This window comes from Ranitomeya imitator, chromosome 1, assembly GCF_032444005.1.
Source record: "Ranitomeya imitator isolate aRanImi1 chromosome 1, aRanImi1.pri, whole genome shotgun sequence".
Lineage (NCBI taxonomy): Eukaryota > Metazoa > Chordata > Amphibia > Anura > Dendrobatidae > Ranitomeya > Ranitomeya imitator.
This window is the reverse complement of record NC_091282.1, coordinates 1,167,510,997-1,167,530,926: the sequence shown is the minus strand read 5'-3', so window position 1 is coordinate 1,167,530,926 and position 19,930 is coordinate 1,167,510,997.

The following is a 19,930-nucleotide window of genomic DNA, read 5'->3' as shown; positions in this document are numbered from 1 at the left end:
CGTCTATTTTACTATGTATCATATCACCCAATAGTCGCGCCCAGCACCCGGCTGCCTGTTGAATTTTGTAATAACTTTAGTTAGCGGCGCTGGAAATGATTATGCGCCTCTTGTAGAAGATGCTCATCTAAATAGAAACCATTTTGATACAGCGAGCATCCAAATTGTATTATACCTTGCTTTTGGGGGCTCATCTGGTATAAGAACAAAATTAATAAATGGAATTGTGAATGTATCTGAAGCATTAGTCTTCAGATAACCCAGGATCTCATTAACCCACTAATGTGAAGGCTGCAACCTTATATTGCTATTGAAAAACTGACCTTGCATGGTATATAACAGGCACGCTTGTACCAATTCCATGATGGCTCATATTGTGGGTATATTAGATCACTGTCTCTGCTCATTTAGCCAAAGCGGCATAACGTGAATGCATAAAACCTGACGTACTTCATTCATCACAATGCAAAAGATGGAAGAGATGTTGCAGCAGAAATACTGGTGGTGGCTTCGGTATTAGAGGGTTTGATTCTGACATCTCTTCGTTTCTATTGTTCCAAAACATAAGCATCCGAGGGTCTAAATCATGAAAAGCATGGATGATCAGAATATATTGCACCCGCCAGACAGGAAAATGGCGTATGTGAATTAGCATGACAGCAGCAAACTAGTATTACCTCAATTACTGGCAGGTTAGTCATCATTGTTTCAGCTTTTATAGTGCAAAAAATGCTATTTCCTTCTCAATGGCAGCCTAGGTGGCTTGGTAAGTATATAAATCTAATTAAATTGACATTATAGTGCTTTTTAAAAAAAAGAAAAATAATGACAATTCAATATTACTGATAGCCGGAACATCTCTACATATTTGTAAACCTAGGTCACGATTCATGAAAGCCATTTCTCCAAAATTCTTGAGCAAATCGAACAGAAAAGTTGCAACTTGGAATTGTGCAATAATTTTGCAACTTTTCCAGTCTCTGACAACTAAATTGGGAAGAGTACATCAAAAAATAGGAGAAATACCTGCCTAGTTATATGGCAATGCTCCAAATTAATATGAACATCCAAGTCAGCAGGCATGACTTTTGTTGCAGAATTCATTAGTACTACATTATTTTGCTATTAGGCTGGTCTCACTTTGTTTGGGATTGTTTTTCTAGCACTTGAGGTTATGTCTGCAGCGTTTTTCACATGTAGCCTTTATCTTATTTGGAGGCTCTTTATACTTTTTTGCACTTTATATGCTCTATGAGGATTACATTTGGTAAACATACTTAGCATGCCTGTGCGTTACTCTTTTTATGCGCAATGCACGTTACATTTATGTCTTGCACTATGCTATATTGTGCATTGATTGCTGCACTTTTTTAGATTTGCTGTATTTACATGGTATATCTTTTTGCCTTTTGGTGGCTACTATTTTTTGTGCATATTTTTCTGTCCCATTTTTATGAATTTCGATATTTTGTATTTATTTATTTGTAATAAAATTTCATCATTTTATGGCTATATTGCTTCTTTTTGCTTTTTTGGATGTTTAAATTGGGAAGAGGTGGGGCGGATTAGGGGCAGGTGGGGAAGTGACAGGATAGCTCATCTAATTCATGACGCACCGTGTCCAGCGGCGCCGCTACCATGTGGCAAGTTGAGCGCTTTGCCTCAGATGGCACTGCCGGTACTGAAGTGAGGGGGCGTCAGATTCTGCCTCTGTAGTTACTGAATTTGCGTTGGAGACGCAGGTTCAGTTAGTACTCTATTATACAGGGCGTGTGACTAGCCGGGTTCTGCTCCTCCTGCAACATTAGCTCATCTGCGACATCACTGACAACACATGACTGATCACATGCTCGTGACATCATGAAAGGTCCTCTACCTCCCGGATGTAGTCTTCTCAAGTATGGTAAGTATGTGCTCCGGCCACTGCTGCACTGTGCAGCTCCGCTGCTGAGGTACAGCGGCCACATTGTTCTGTGCTCCTCCGCGCACACTATCGGGCAGCTGCAGTGACTGGCGGAGAGCTGGGTGTGTCAGGTGTTATGATCTGGTGGCCTAGGAGCAGCATGAGACGGACTCTGGAGAAGGTGGTCCCTGTACTGACCGCAAACCCTGAACCTAGCAGCGCAACTAGAAGTAGCCATGGGGGGTACCTAACACTCCCAAGACCCCTCGATACAGTCTAAGAACTAACTTCCCCTAAAGACAGAAACAGGAAATCTATCTTGCCTCAAAGAAAATCCCCAAAGGATAGATAGCCCCCCACAAATATTAACTGTGAGAGGAGAGGGAAATAACATACGCAGACATGAAATCAGAATTTAGCAAAGGAGGCCATACTAGCTAAAAAGAAAGAATAGAACAGAGTACTATGCGGTCAGTAATAAAACACTAGAAAATATCCACCACAGAAAATACAAATCACCACATCTGACTAAAGACATGGAGGGTATATCTGCATCTCCAGAGACACAGCTTGGCTGCAAAAAATCCTTCACAGACAAAGCTGGACAAGACAAAACATGAAAATGCACAGAACTATAAGGTCCACAGCAGATGGACAGCAAAAACAAAGCCAGACCTTATCTTGTAGAAAAGAACAGCAAACAGGAGAGACCAGAAGGAAAGTGAATCCTCCAAAAACAATGGACAACTGGCACTGACTAAAGGATCAAGCAGGACTAAGCACGGTGGCGCAGTGGATAGCACAGCAGCCTTGCAGCGCTGGAGTCCTGGGTTCTAATCCCACCAGGACAACATCTGCAAAGAGTTTGTATGTTCTCTCCGAGTTTGCGTGGGTTTCCTCCGGGCACTCCGGTTTCCTCCCACATTCCAAAGACATACTGATAGGGAATTTAGATTGTGAGCCCCATCGGGGACAGCGATGATAATGTGTGCAAAACTGTAAAGCGCTGCGGAATATGTTAGCGCTATATAAAAATAAAGATTATTATTATTATTATTAAGTAGCTGAGTCCAAATTGAACACACCTGATGAATGCTGCGATCCACAGACAGCAGCACTACCACTCATACCCACTGGAGGGAGCCCAAGAACAGAATTCACAACAGTCAGGGACTAGGTGCAGTTTGTGCATGTTCACAGTTCTATCTGTGCTGCGGATTCCCTGCAGATTTTACAAGTTCACACGTCCAGACTTTGCTGTGGATTCCGCACACGTCTGCAGCAATCTATAGTACTATACAAGTAGCGGGAGTTTCACCATCCCATTCACACACTGCAGAAAAATGCAGGGTGTGAAACCTGCCGCAGACTTCACCATAGCCTGAGTAGGGTGAACTCATCGGTAACCTGCGGATTCACTCACAAAGCCGCAGCGCATATTTCCTGCAATGTGTGAACATGGCCCAGAGTTAAAGAATAAACATAAGCTGAGCTATATGCTATGTGGCTGTTATATGCTACGTGGCTGTGCCATATGCTACGTGGCTGTGCCATATGCTACGTGGGCTGTTATATGCTATGTGGCTGTGCTATGTACTACGTGGCCTTTTTTATATGCTATGTGGGCTGTGATATATGCTATGTGGGCTGTTCTATATGCTATGTGGGCTGTGCTATATGCTACGTGGGCTGTTATATGCTACCCGACTGCTATATGCTTCGTGAGCTGTGTTATATACTACGTGGGTGGTCATATGCCATGTGGCTGTGTTATATACTACATAGGCTGTGTTATATGCTATGTGGGCTGTGCAGTATACTACGTGGCTGTGCTATATGCTACGTGAGCTGTGTTATATACTACGTGGGCTCTGTTATATGCTACGTGGCTGTGCTATATTTCTGTGCTGTATCTGTGCATCATGAATTGTGGTATGTGTTAAAGGGGGGCCCACAGGGGGTCGCCATTTTGCAGCTCGCATCAGGCAGCAGAGAGGCTAGGTTCACCCCTGACTGCATCCTTGCTTACACCCGAAATCGAACTCCAATCCTCAAACTTTTTACTCCATCTTCCTCTCATCTGAGCAAATCGGATCATGCTATCATCACACTTTGATCAGAGTTTGATCTGAGTGTGATTAGCATAATCGGCCCAATTCTCTTGGATATATGGCTGTCTGCCCCTGCCCTTACTGACTAAATGACCATGATCACATGGTAAATTTAGGTCAATAAATTCTATGTTTATTTGTGATAAAAACGGAAATTTGGCGAAAATTTTGAAAATTTCGCAATTTTCACATTTTGAATTTTTATTCTGTTAAACCAGAGAGATATGTGACACAAAATAGTTAATAAATAACATTTCCCACATGTTTACTTTACATCAGCACAATTTTGGAAACAAAATTTTTTTTGTTAGGAAGTTATAAGGGTTAAAATTTGACCAGCGATTTGTCATTTTTACAACGAAATTTACAAAACCATTTTTATTAGGGACCACCTCACATTTGAAGTCAGTTTGAGGGGTCTATATGGCTGAAAATACCCAAAAGTGACAACATTCTAAAAACTGCACCCCTCAAGGTACTCAAAACCACATTCAAGAAGTTTATTAACCCTTCAGGTTCTTCACAGCAGCAGAAGCAACATGGAAGGAAAAAATGAACATTTAACTTTTTAGTCACAAAAATTATCTTTTAGCAACAATTTTTTTATTTTCCCAATGGTAAAAGGAGAAACTGAACCACGAACGTTGTTGTCCAATTTGTCCTTAGTACGCTGATACCTCATATGTGGGGGTAAACCACAAGTGACCCCATTTTGGAAACTAGACCCCCCAAGGAACTTATATAGATGCATATTGAGCACTTTAAACCCCCAGGTGCTTCACAGAAGTTTATAACGCAGAGCCATGAAAATAAAAAATAATTTTTCTTTCCTCAAAAATGATTTTGTAGCCTGGAATTTCCTATTTTGCCAAGGATAATAGGAGACATTGGACCCCAAATATTGTTGTCCAGTTTGTCCTGAGTACGCTGATACCCCATATGTGGGGGTAAACCACTGTTTGGGCGCACGGCAGGGCTCGGAAGGGATGGCACGCCATTTGGCTTTTTAAATGGAAAATTAGCTCCAATCATTAGCGGACACCATGTCACGTTTGGAGAGCCCCTGTGTGCCTAAACATTGGAGATCCCCCAGAAATGACCCCATTTTGGAAACTAGACCCCCAAAGGAACTAATCTAGATGTGTGGTGAGGACTTTGAACCCCCAAGTGCTTCACAGAAGTTTATAACGCAGAGCCATGAAAATAAAAAAAAAAAATTATTTTCTCAAAAATGATCTTTTAGCCTGCAATTTTTTATTTTCCCAAGGGTAACAGGAGAAATTTGACCCCATACGTTGTTGTCCAGTTTCTCCTGAGTACGCTGATACCCCATATGTGGGGGTAAATCACTGTTTGGGCACATGCCGGGGCTCGGAAGTGAAGTAGTGACGTTTTGAAATGCAGACTTTGATGGAATGCTCTGTGGGCGTCACGTTGCGTTTGCAGAGCCCCTGATGTGGCTTAACAGTAGAAACCCCCCACAAGTGACCCCATTTTGGAAACTAGACCCCGAAAGGAACTTATCTAGATGTGTGGTGAGCACTTTGAACCCCCAAGTGCTTCATAGAAGTATATAATGCAGAGCCGTGAAAATAATAAATACGTTTTCTTTCCTCAAAAATAATAATTTAGCCCAGAATTTTTTATTTTCCCAAGGGTTACAGGAGAAATTTGACCCCAATATTTGTTGTCCAGTTTCTCCGGAGTACGGTGATACCCCATATGTGGGGGTAAACCACTGTTTGGGCACACGTCGGGGCTCAGAAGGGAAGTAGTGACTTTTGAAATGCAGACTTTGATGGAATGGTCTGCGGGCGTCACATTGCGTTTGCAGAGCCCCTGGTGTGCCTAAACAGTAGAAACCCCCCACAAGTGACCACATTTTAGAAACTAGACCCCCCAAGGAACTTATCTAGATATGTGGTGAGCACTTTGAACCCCCAAGTACTTCACAGACGTTTACAACGCAGAGCCGTGAAAATAAAAAATCATTTTTCTTTCCTCATAAAATGATGTTTTAGCAAGCATTTTTTTAGATTCACAAGGGTAACAGGAGAAATTGGACCCCAGTAATTGTTGCACAGTTTATCCTGAGTACACTGATACCCCATATGTGGGGGTAAACCACTGTTTGGGCACACGTCAGGGCTCGGACGTGAGGGAGCACCATTTGACTTTTTGAATACGAGATTGGCTGGAATCAATGGTGGCGCCATGTTGCGTTTGGAGACCCCTGATGTGCCTAAACAGTGGTAACCCCTCAATTCTACCTCCAACACTAACCCCAACACTAACCCCAACACACCCCTAACCCTAATCCCAACTGTAGCCATAACCCTAATCACAACCCTAACCACAACCCTAATTCCAACCCTAACCCTAAGGCTATGTGCCCACGTTGCGGATTCGTGTGAGATATTTCCGCACCATTTTTGAAAAATCCGCGGGTAAAAGGCACTGTGTTTTACCTGCGGATTTTCCGCGGATTTCCAGTGTTTTTTGTGCGGATTTCACCTGCAGATTCCTATTGAGGAACAGGTGTAAAACGCCGCGGAATCCGCACAAAGAATTGACATGCTGCGGAAAGTACAACGCAGCGTTTCCGCGCGGTATTTTCTGCACCATGGGCACAGCGGATTTGGTTTTTCATATGTTTACATGGTACTGTAAACCTGATGGAATACTGCTGCGAATCCGCAGCGGCCAATCCGCAGCCAAATCCGCACCGTGTGCACATAGCCTAATTCTAAAGGTATGTGCACACTGCGGAAAACGCTGCGGATCCGCAGCAGTTTCCCATGAGTTTACAGTTCAATGTAGACCTATGGGAAACAAAAATCGCTGTACACATGCTGCGGAAAAACTGCACGGAAACGCAGCGGTTTACATTCCGCAGCATGTCACTTCTTTGTGCGGATTCCGCAGCGGTTTTACAACTGCTCAAATAGAAAATCGCAATTGTAAAACCGCAGTGAAATGCGCAGAAAAAAACGCGGCAAATCCGCCATAAATCCGCAGCGGTTTAGCACTGCGGATTTATCAAATCCGCAGCGGAAAAATCCGCAGAGGACCAGAATACGTGTGCACATACTGAAACCCTAACCCTAGCCCTAACCCTACCCCTAGCCCTAACCCTAACCCTACCCCTAACCCTACCCCTAACCCTAACCCTAGCCCTAACCCTACCCCTAACCTTAACCCTACCCCTAACCCTAACCCTAGCCCTAACCCTAGCCCTACCCCTAACCCTACCCCTAACCCTAACCCTACCCCTAACCCTAACCCTATTCTAACATTAGTGGAAAAAAAAAAATTCTTTATTTTTTTATTGTCCCTACCTATGGGGGTGACAAAGGGGGGGGGTCATTTATTATTTTTTTTATTTTGATCACTGAGATATAATCTATCTCAGTGATCAAAATGCACTTTGGAACGAATCTGCCGGCCGGCAGATTCGGCGGGCGCACTGCGCATGCGCCCGCCATTTTGGAAGATGGCGGCGCCCAGGGAGAAGACGGACGGGACCCCGGCAGGATCGGTAAGTATGATGGGGTGGGGGGGACCACGGGGGGGGGGGGGATCGGAGCACGGGGGGGGATCGGAACACGGGGGGGGGAATCGGAGCGCGGCAGGCGTGGAACAGAGCACGGGGGGCGTGGAACGGAGCACGGGGGGGCTGGAACGGAGCACGGGGGGGTGGAACGGAGCACGGGGGGTGGTGGATCGGAATGCAGGGGGGGTGATTGGAGCACGGGGGGGTGATTGGAGCACGGGGGGAGCGGACAAGAGCACGGGGGGGAGCGGAGCACTGGATGGAGGGGAGCCGGAGCAGTGTACCGGCCAGATCGGGGGGCTGGGGGGGCGATCGGTGGGGTGGGGTGGGGGCACATTAGTATTTCCAGCCATGGCCGATGATATTGCAGCATCGGCCATGGCTGGATTGTAATATTTCACCCGTTATAATAGGTGAAATATTACAAATCGCTCTGATTGGCAGTTTCACTTTCAACAGCCAATCAGAGCGATCGTAGCCACGAGGGGGTGAAGCCACCCCCCCTGGGCTAAACTACCACTCCCCCTGTCCCTGCAGATCGGGTGAAATGGGAGTTAACCCTTTCACCCGGCCTGCAGGGACGCGATCTTTCCATGACGCCACATAGGCGTCATGGGTCGGATTGGCACCGACTTTCATGACGCCTACGTGGCGTCATGGGTCGGGAAGGGGTTAATGAATAAAATGCTTTTTCTTCAACTGATAACATCTTTTATGTGGCCTAAAAGACTATCCTTGGCAGTAGATTTCCAGGAAATATATGGCTGACAATGTAGCAGTATACCTCCGCTTCATTTATTTTCTGTGAATTTGCCAAAGATATCCAAGTGTTGCTTCCTGCTATCTCCTGCACTCACATAGACAATAAATGGAGCAGTGGTTAACATGACTATCTCCTCTCCATTTACAAAGATCTCTGTACTGCGCTCTTAGTGGTTTGACCCCTAGAAATCTGTAAATTATCCGCTATCCTAAGGAATTTTTTAACCTTGGTAAAGCCTAATGATGAGCGAATAGTGATATATTCAGATTCGGGAAAATCGGCACAAATAATTTTTAATATCCGTGTATTTGTACCGAATAACAAATCCAATGCAAGTCAATGGGAAAGTAGAATATTTTTCTGCTGGACCCAACAAACAGGTCTGGGGGCCTGAGAAAAAAAGCTGAAATAGATGGAAAAGAGCTAAAACTAAACGGGAACAGCATGGAAAAGATGCCTGCATGCTTTTTGACTCACATCTGGTATCTGGAAATAATGTTGTCAGACTGTTGCGCCGGTTTTACAGATTTAGGCTGCCGTCACACTAGCAGTATTTGGTCAGTATTTTACCTCAGTATTTGTAGCCAAAACCAGGAGTCGAACAAATAGAGGAAAAGTATAATAGAAACATATGCACCAATTCTGTATTTATCACCCACTCCTGGTTTTGGCTTACAAATACTGAGGTAAAATACTGACCAAATACTGCTAGTGTGACTGCAGCTTTATAAGAAGACCCATCAAACCAAACCTATTTTTTTTTAAAGGGAAAAATGCTAAGAATTTTTTTTCCTTCATAATTACATGTATATAATGCAAAATAAAAAAAAATAGAAACAAAATTATACCACCCCTTTAGCATATGTTCACACGGATCGTTTTGGCTTTGGTTTTTCCTTTTACATTTGTGAGGGCTCTCACTCCAACATTTGAGAGGTCCCACCCTCATTAAAAATTGTTAGCTAGATAGTGGAGTACATATTCCCCATCACTTTACAATGACAGCTAAAACATGACCATTTAAATTTTGGGCTTCGCCCGCCATCACCACCACCACCACGACCACATCCAACACCATTATGCCATTATGCCGCCCTCACTTCACATTTTCAGAGGGCCAGCAGGTGCACTGAAACCTGAGTTTTGGAAAGGCCCTCAGATGATGCTGTATCATACATTTTGGAGCGCTCTCAATCCTGCATGTGGGAGGTCCTTTCCTCATTCAAAATGGTTAGCTAGATAGTGGAATACATATTCCCCATCACTTTGCATTGCCAGCTAAAATATGCCCATTTGAATTTTGGGCTTTGTCCGCCACCACCACCACTTCCTCTGCCATATCATTATGGGGCCCCCATTTCACATTTTCAGAGGGCGAGCAGGTGCCATAAAACCTGAGTTTTGTGAGCTTCACAGTTCATTTTGGCCACCGGATCACAATGGAACCACTTGTTATAGTGGATGAAGCCGCAGTAAGGTGAATTTAATACAAGAGTTGGGTGAGCTGTATGATCAATGTCAGTAAATTTGATTCTACCAGGCAACAAAAGCATTAGAATTAAATTCTAAATAGAGTGTATACAAGCGAGGGCCTGTATTGTGGTCAGTCTGTCAGGCATGAAACCCATGACAGAAACATGGACACGCTTCATTTTGCTTGGAAGGAGCCTCCTCAAGGAAACAAAACAGGAGTGAAATTGACCAATATGCACAAGCCTACGCACTTCTTCCGGAAAGTACCCAACCAGACTTTATATTTTGCCTGGTTTTGAGCAACAATGGAGTAATTGCAGGATATGTCCCAGAGAGTGGCGAGGTCTGTGGAGTCTATTACTCAGGTGACAGGCAGTGCTACGGAGCTCATGTAAAGGCCTTAGCATGGCAATGACCATGTTCCAATATGTGTAAGGCTGTGGCCTGAATAGATCTGTGGAGCATATTGCCCCAGTCTCTTAGACCTACTTTAAATGTACATAAACTGGTAAATACCTAACCACCATTTTTTTAACCAAATTTATAAAATTTAAGGGAAGCGACAACTTGATAAAGAGACACAAGTCTCATTTAGGAGCCTGGAAAGCCAGGAATGGTCCTTGTTCAGCACCGGACAATGTAAATGGGTAACGAATATATATGCCCTATCTAACAATTTGGGAAGAGGCATATATGCTGACAAAGGACAACTGAATGCTGTGCTGGAACAACGAACTGGACGTGGTTGCTGACCGTTATGTTTGTGCAACTGCAGGTTGTGGGCAGGAGACATCAGCACCTCCTTCCTGGACAGCAGATTGGGAAGTAAATAAAACAGAGAAATGGCCAGTGGTTTCACCATCAGACACAGATTTTGTACCCAGGTGTTCCGCCCACCCACTGGAGTGCTGCGTATGTCAGCAATATATGGTGTATGCTAACAGAGGTATGTTGAATTTCCCTATAAAGGGAAGTGTGGGTAAGATTTTTGGACTACCAGCATGTACACTGCTCAAAAAAATAAAGGGAACACTTAAACAACAGAATGTAAGTCCAAGTAAATCAAACTTCTGTGAAATCAAACTGTCCACTTAGGAAGCAACACTGATTGACAATCAATTTCACATGCTGTTGTGCAAATGGTATAGACAACAGATGGAAATTATTGGCAATTATCAAGACACCCTCAATAAAGGAGAGGTTCTGCAGGTGGGGACCACAGACCACATCTCAGTACCAATGCTTTCTGGCTGATGTTTTGGTCGACTTTGAATGATGGTTGTGCTTTCACACTTGTGGTAGCATGAGACGGACTCTGCAACCCACACAAGTGGCTCAGGTAGTGCAGCTCATCCAAGATGGCATATAATTGCAAGCTGTGGCAAGTAGGTTTGCTGTGTATGTCAGCGTAGTGTCCAGAGGCTGGAAGTGCTACCAGGAGACAGGCCAATACACCCGGAGATGTGGAGGGGGCTGCAGGAGGGCAACAGCCCAGCAGAAGTACCGGTTCCAGAATAGGGATTAGGGGAGAATGCATACCTGGCTTATGCTAGAGTCAATAAGTTTTCCCAGTTTTTCGAGGCAAAATTAGGTGCCTCGGCTTACACTTGGGTTGACTAATACAGGAGTATGTACGGTATGTTTGATTTTTTTATTTTATTTTGAATGGGACAAAAAAATTACTTTTTGCATGCTTCAACAGTCTCCATGGGAGACTAGAATGTGTAGTTGTCTGATCGCTTGTGCCACACACAGGCGATGATCAGATTGCCTGTGTGTAGCAGAAATGCTCACTTGCTATGAGCGCTCACCACCAATAGCAAAGTAATTTTTCTATATCGCCTTTATGACACACGTCAACAGTAGACTGAGGAAAATTAGTTTCACTGGTAAATAGTTACGTTTTCGTATCTCAGCAGGCTTTACGCCAGTTGCACAACTGCTGGATAAATATACACTATTTATTTAACCAATAGAATTTTTTTAATATATATACTATATATATCGCCTTTAAGACACATGCCCACAGCAGATTTATGGAAATTACTGGTAGATAGTGACGTTTGGGTATCTCTACAGGCTTTGCAACAGTCGTACAATTGGTAGGTAAGTATACACTATTTATTTATCCAATAGAAAATTATTATTTTTTTTAATATTGCCTTTACGACACATGCCAACAGCACAGTAAGGAAAATTATTGGCACTGGTAAATAGTGACTTTCATATCTCTGCAGGCTTTGCGCAAGTTGCACAACTGCTGGATAAATATCCGCTATTTATTTAACCAATATAGTATTTTTTTATATTGCCCTTATGACACATGCCAACAGCAGAATGGTAAGTATTGAAATTTGCGTATCTCTGCAGGTTTTGCTGGTATGCAGGAATATTATGTAGCCCCCCAAAAATTGTTCAGAATATGCTGGTGTTATATTATATTATATTATATTCCCCAGAGGAGTATTGCATGGCGAATAAGCCTCCTTACCTTGACAAACCAGAGATGGTATGTCACTCTCCATAAGGAGAAACGATACCCCTTAGACCCCAGTCCAGAGCCTCTCACCTAGCCAAATCAGTTCTCATGCTTCGCACTGACGAGGGCCAACAGCCCGAAACACCGTGTCTGCGAATTGAGATATTAATTTGGCTTTTATCCTAAGTCATATTGCACGACTCGTTAAAGAGTTGATTGTGACTTGTAGGATCGCTACTTTCAACAGGTGACGCTATAGAGTTTAAGTCCTCTTTTTCTCAAAAGAGGCAATTTGCATATTATATTTCCCAGAGGAGCATTGCATGGCGAATAAGCCTCCTTACCTTGACAAGCCAGCTGGTATGTCACTCTCCATAAGGAGAAACAATACCCCTTAGACCCCTTGTTGAAAAGAACACTGACACTGCCATTACTAATCCTGTAAGTAAAAGTCCATAAAAATCAATAAACAGACACACAGAAAAGTCCTTTACTAAAAAAAAAGCAAGACACCCTCTTTAACCAATTTATTTCCAAAAAAATAAATTAACCAATGTCCTACAAAGAGTCTCATAAAAAATTTCAGCATATGAAACCCTGTTTAGAGAACAGGGCTTTATAGGCTGTCACTCAAGTACACACTGCCAGATATTACAGTTCTCTATGATAGTTGGCAGTGTTGTGACCTGCAGTAACCTGTTGTGAATTCTGTTGTTGAACTCCCTCCTGTGGTCGTGAATGGTACTTCGGCGAGTCCTGTCCATGGACTCCCTCTGGTGGCTGTGAGTGAAGCTGCTGCTTCTGAGGTTCCTTACACAGGTGACGTGGTTTATCCTTTGGTTGGCTGCTCTATTTAACTCCACTCAGATCGTTACTCCATGCCAGCTGTCAATGTTCCTGTGCTGGTTCAGTTCGCTCTTGGATCTTTCTGGAGACCTGTCTCTTCCTGCAAGAAGCTAAGTCCCCGTTTGTTATTTTCTGTTCATGGTTTTCTAGTCCAGCTTGCTTTCATGATTTTGTCTTGCTAGCTGGAAGCTCTGGGATGCAGGGTGGCGCCTCCGCACCGTGAGTCGGTGCGGGGATCTTTTTGCTCACTCTGCGTAGTCTTTTGTAGTTTTTGTGTTGACCGCAAAGATACCTTTCCTATCCTCTGTCTATTTAGTTAGTCTGGCCTCCCTTTGCTAAACCTGTTTCATTTCTGTGTTTGTGACTTTCATCTTAACTCACAGTTAAAATTTGTGGGGGGCTGCCTTTTCCTTTGGGGAAATTTCTCTGAGGCAAGGTAGGCTTTACTTTCTATCTCTAGGGCTAGCTAGTTTTTAGGCTGTGCCGAGGCGTCTAGGCCTGTTAGGTATGCTCCACGGCTATTTCTAGTGTGTGTGATAGGATTAGGGTTTGCGGTCAGCATAGTTCCCACTTCCCAGAGCTTGTCCTGTGAGTTTAACCATCAGGTCATTCCTGGTGCTCCTAACCACCAGGTCATAACAGTAACCTTACTGATGTCACCGCTGGTCACAGCCGGCTATCGCAAAGCGCTCTGAGATTCGGCAGTGTGTGCTGTTGTGACAGCCTATGAGTCACGGGAGGAGGTCCATATTATGTAATTTTAGATGGGGCTTGTCCTGGGCAATCGATGTGGATTACGTGATTATGTGGATTCTGTGTGTGTATATTGATTTTTACTTACAGGGTTAATAATGGGGGTGCCAGAGGGCCGAGCATCGGGTCCATGGGTCTTAGGTAGACCTGAGGACATGATGCGGCCCACCAATCACAGTAAGGCCAGTAGCAAAAATGGCCGCTGCATTACTGTGTATGGCGGAAAATACCGGCATGTAGATTGGCTGTCTAACAGCTATGAAACATGCAGGATAGGGACTCGAGCGTTGCTCTCAAGCCCCCAATACTCAGCCAAGTAACAAGCGTGCCAGAGTACCCTAATGCTCGATAGAGTAATGCGCAGTGCCAAGCACGCTCGTTCATCACTGATCACGACAACTCTGCCATTATACTTCTGTCTATTTACTCTCTTTAAAAACTGAACAGCTTTGGTTTGCATATGGTTTGATGGCGGTTATTTCCATTTTTGCACAGTAGGGTCCAAGTTAATTTTTGGCCACATTGTAATGTCCACATTTTAGACATAACCTTTGTGATTTCCACTTTCCAAAACATTGATGACTATATAATTTATAGTAATTTAAGTTCAGTTCAATATATTTGTGAAGGGTCCTGCCCTTGAGGCCATAATGATAATAAAATGCAACCTCAATACGACTGTGTGAAAAGGGCGTTACTTATATTACACACATTAATAAATGCATGGGAGTTCTGATTTGTTATAGATCTTCTCAGCTTTAGCAAGTTATTGCAGCTTCCACTTACTTCTTTTTTTAAGTACCGAAATATTAAGCATCGCTTCAGGAACAAAACAGATTATTAAAAAGTACAAAGCTTCAAGCAAATTCCTTGTCAGATTATCTAATCTGCCAAGTGATTGTCAAAAGAGCTGCTCAAGTCATATCTAAAGTGGGACTATCTCCTACAAAATATTGCCATTGATACCATCCGTTTAGTTCTATCTACACTGTCCACTTCCTTATCGAATAGTGTTTTACTACCTTTTACCTTCATTAACTACATACAATGATGTACAGGTGAAGTGAGTAACATGGATTATTTTGTGACAATGCAATCTGTCAAGGGATGGGAAACATTAGACGGTAAAACAACAGTTGCTAAAGTTGATGTGTTAAGAGTGGTAAAACTTGGCAAGAATTAAAATATAAATGCTAACTGCCAAATTATGATGGCTAGACGACTAGGTGGGCGCATGTCCAAAATGACCTCTAAGTCTTGTAGAGTGCAGTATGTGGTGGTTAGTATCTACCAAAAGTGGTTGAAAGAAAGGGCAACCGGGGAACTGGCAAACAGGAACATTGGCAACTGGTAATCATTGATACACTCAGGAAGAGGAAATGGAGGCTAGATGTTGGGTATAAGTCAACAATAATAGCAACTACTTGGACAGGATAGAATTGATTTGCAGGAACCTGGTTCAGTGACCACTTCAGTAGTCCAAGGCCATCAGGAGGTACCCAAGAAAACTGCCTCCTGCTTACTAGAACCCCCCAATACCTTTTTTCATTAGGAACAATGTAGTGGTGACCTTGTGTCTTCAAATCAGAAGAGGCGTCAGTAATTTTGGCTTGCATGGCTTAAAGGTCACAATCTACTAACCAGGGTCATGGGCATCAATTTGCTCATTTTGACTTTTTAATCATTTATGTAGAGAAAATCCATGCAGCTAGGAAAGAGGAAGGACAATCCAAGTTGGTGTCCTCCTTAGTTTAATCCTTACCCAAAAGAATAGCTTGCGAAGTTGTCATGCAAAATCTCACACAGATTCGCTGATGGAAAAATAGAAACGTTACAGATCTCAGAAAATAGCATTACAAGCCAAAATTTAGCAAAATTCTGTATTTTTTTAAAACCACAACAATACAGGAAAGAACCTTTACAAGTTGGATATCACCATAATTGAGCAATTATAGTGCCCAGAAGAATCATATTGCCAGGTAATTTTGAGCCACGAATGAATTTCAATAAAAAAACCTCAAAGAAATTAAAAAAATATGGTGTAAATGTGTTTTTTTTATCACTTTACAGCACTTAGAATTCTTTTCCTGTTTCACAGCACATCATAAGATAACGTGAACAGTCATTGTTAAATACAACTAGTCCCACAAAAAAAACAAACCCTCAAAAATGAAAAATGGACCTGTCCTGGAAATGGGTTAATGCATAAGAATAGCAGAACCATGAAGGTGGTTAGTAGTATGGTAGCAATAAAAGGGTCCTAATTTTTATCCTAGTCTTGGCACTCCTATCCTGCCACTGATACCGGGGTTGGGTATATCTTATCACTACATAAAATCCCTCAAACTTTGTCTCCTAGTTTTCTCACCAGTGTCCTTTTTAATTCTCTTTAACGTAGTTGCCAAAGAAATGCCACAAATGATCAGCACCAATCCGGAGTCACATGCTCCGAGCAGGTTACGGCTTAGAGTAAAGACAGGCTGACTTCTGCGATTCTCGGCGGCATCGGTGGAGGTGAAGAACCTGACCCATGTTTGTTTGCTATGTTTACTTTAAATGGCAGCGGCATTGTAACCAAGGTATAATACCACTAAACATATCTGCCTCCATTCTTCTACGTCTAGCTCCCAAACATGAGCACTTCTGCTCGGTGACAGCTTCCTTTTGTTGAATCTCCTTAGAAACACAAATCTTGTTCCTTGGCAGCGCTTGCAGTAAGTGCTGTACCACATGCCCAGACTAGTTCTCACTCGCAGCTTAAATTCACAGTAAGTGGCAAGAAACGAGGTCACCACTTCTCAGACACACTTTTCCCTTTTATTCGGCTTCAGGAGCCATTGTTCCCATAATAATTACCATATTCTGCCGCATTCTTCTTGTCCCCATATATCCACATTCTTCTAAAAGCTTATGCGCTGCTCTCTTAACTTGTGTTGTGTTATCTGATACTCTCATTGTGGCGCGGCAAGGCCAGAGAATGGCTGCAGAATAAAGGAATCCTTCGTGCAATTAAAAAGTCTGAGAAGCACAAAACAAATCTACAGGAATATACATACATGAAAGCAAAAAGGCAAAACCCATTACATACACATGCAATAAGCAATAAGATCTTATATAAAAATCACAAATGGCAAATTCGTCTCCCCTACCTGCGAGACATCCTTTTCTTTTTTCAATTTAATTTAATTTTTTTATATAATTGCTGGGAAATTACCAAGACTGAAGTTCTACATGCCGGTGTTAGAGAAAGTCACTGTGACATAGTTACCGATATTACCAAATCTTGCACTACCGCTAAGAAAAGTATGGTGCTCGTATCTTTGTACCAACTAGCAAGCTGCTATAAAGGATGAAAAGGCAAGCACTTTACGCACATTAGGGCTGACCCATCAAAGCTTTCATGTCAGAGATCTGGTGGAAAAGCTTTAAAAATTCCCAACGTTATTGTATAAGCGTGTGTTGGGCGAATATTTTGTGACTTTTGGCATTTTCATGCCAGCATGAATCAGCTCTGCCTACATGGATGATGGAGCTGGGAAGGAGATGGGGCGAGCCCGTAAGTGGCCATGTCTGTTCCATCAAATTAATTAAAAATGACAATGTCCAGTGACTGGAGTAGCATTTCTTGCAAGATGAACAGAGGCACTCGCCACAAAGAAGATGGTCCCAATTCAATAATGAAGGGAGTCATTCATGAAAACTGGTGTGCGCTATGCCCGCCTTAATGAATTTTACACTCCCTAAACTTTTGACTGCCTCTTCCTGGCAGCTTGGTGATGCAGTTTATCGGCTTTACATCACTCTGTCACAAGCTAGCACTCTATGCTAGCTTATGCTTATCCAGAGCCTAACCAGGCTTATCCAGAGCCTAACCAGTCCTCAGTACCATCCCTCGAGAATGTACCATGCATCACCCATCACAATTGACCAGTAATATAAACATACATGTAAAATATACTTACAGATCAACACAACATTTTACATAAAAATATGGAAATCTATCATAGAATTTAACAAGCTGCATACATAAAATAATACTACCACAGAATACCTAAATAATACTTCAATACAGCATCCAAATATTGTTATCATATAATGAGTTAATAACACTGTCACTGATGAGCGAACGCCCTCGGATAAGGTGTTATATGACCATGCTAGCCAAGAGTCTTCAGCGTGCTCAAAACATATGTTCGAGTCCCCGAGGTTGTATGTTTCGAAGCTGTTCGACAGCTGCAACACATGGAGGGATTACCAAACAAAAAGGCAATCCCTGCATATGGTACGGCTTTTGAAGAGCTAGCATAGGAGCATGCTTGGACACCACCTTACCCAACCAAGCATGTTCGGTCATCACTAACTGTGACGTGTTGCCCACATAATTCCGTCATTCAAGACCCAAGTATATTTAGTCATATAGTATCCAAATAATATCGCCATATAATGACTGTATAATACTCCCACATTTAACTGCATACAAGCGCACATAATACTGTACTATAAATCAGTGCACAGTAGGATACCGTTCTTTATTTGGATGACCACTCAAAGAGATACACTCAAAAAGAAACATGATATTTTCCTGCAAATCACTAACTTGTCCAGCTCATGCAAATATTGAATGGAGGAGATGAAAATAGAATAAAAATCTTATCCTTTATTAATGTATCATAAAAACAAGCTGACGCATTTCAGGCAATACTGCCCTTAGTCATAGCAATGACTGCATGCTATCACTAAGGGCAGTATTGCTTGAAACGCGTCAGTTTGTTTTTATGATGCACTAATAAAGGATAAGATTTTTATTCTATTTTCATCTCCTCCATTCAATATTTGCATGAGCTGGACAAGTGAGTGATTTGCATTTTCACCTGGGAGTCGGCCGACAGGAACTTGGTGGTGATCCGTGCTCTGCACATGTCTATTGAGAATTGGATACTCTAATACGTCTGGTTGGGTGAGCTGATGAAATCTTAGTATTCCTGCTTCACTCTTAGGTTCTAATTTGGGGTCTCATTAATGGGATTGTCCAATTAAAACAAGCTATCACCTATACAAGAAACAGGTGATAGTTTTTTGATCTCACACCGATCAGTAAGATGGGGAACTTTTATCACTGTTTGAATGGAGTGTCAGTGCACTTGCTTGATCATCAATTAATTCCCTATGATGCTGAAGACGGCTTTTTCCAGCATCCTCATAGAGAATGGATGAAGAGGCCTTTGGTCATCTGACCCTCTGCTCCATTCTTTAACATGGATCAAAATGCCCGTCAGTGATACCAATTACTTTATCTGCTCTTTGGTGTGACCCCTACCGATCAGTAAGTTATCACCTGTCTAGTGGATAGTTGACCCCCTTTAAGTATATCAGACCCTTGTGCAACTGCCCTATTTTCCACTCTTAAAAGCATTTATCTCTGATCACCAACAACTAAGAACCTAGAGTGCTGTCGCATTAAATGTTTCTTCTTTCCCATCTCAGTCTTTTCATGGCCTAATTATGAATAGCTGCATCTACATAGTGGCCGACCAAGATGGGGCTACGAAAACAACCGACATTATCTGCACTAAACTCTTTCGATAAATTCAATTCATTTAGATTTTTTTGGTAGACCTATCACCGATCGCCAGCACCTAGATTAAGTCATTTCCATCTCTGCCATGAAAAAGCCGAGATGGGAATAACCTATAAAATTTACACTAGAGATACAATTGATTCAATTTAAAGCAAACCTTTCAACGGATGTTACATTGCAGACAGCATCAAGTAATAAAGTGACTTCTTGGACCTGATAAGGCTGCTATGGTTGCTGTGAAAATCTGTGTCTGAATGGCTGTATACAGTAGTCCTGAGATTAAAATGAGCATTTTTATGAGTCAGCAAAATAATTAAAGCATTAATGAATCCACATGCATTGAGCCTCCATCAACTCAGGCTGACTTACAGCAGAAGCTTGCACTGAGCAGTGTGAGATCTCCGCAGCAGGGAGGAGGGACACTGAGGAGCAGGTGGGTGAGATTGAGGCCAAACTTTCAAAAATAATTTT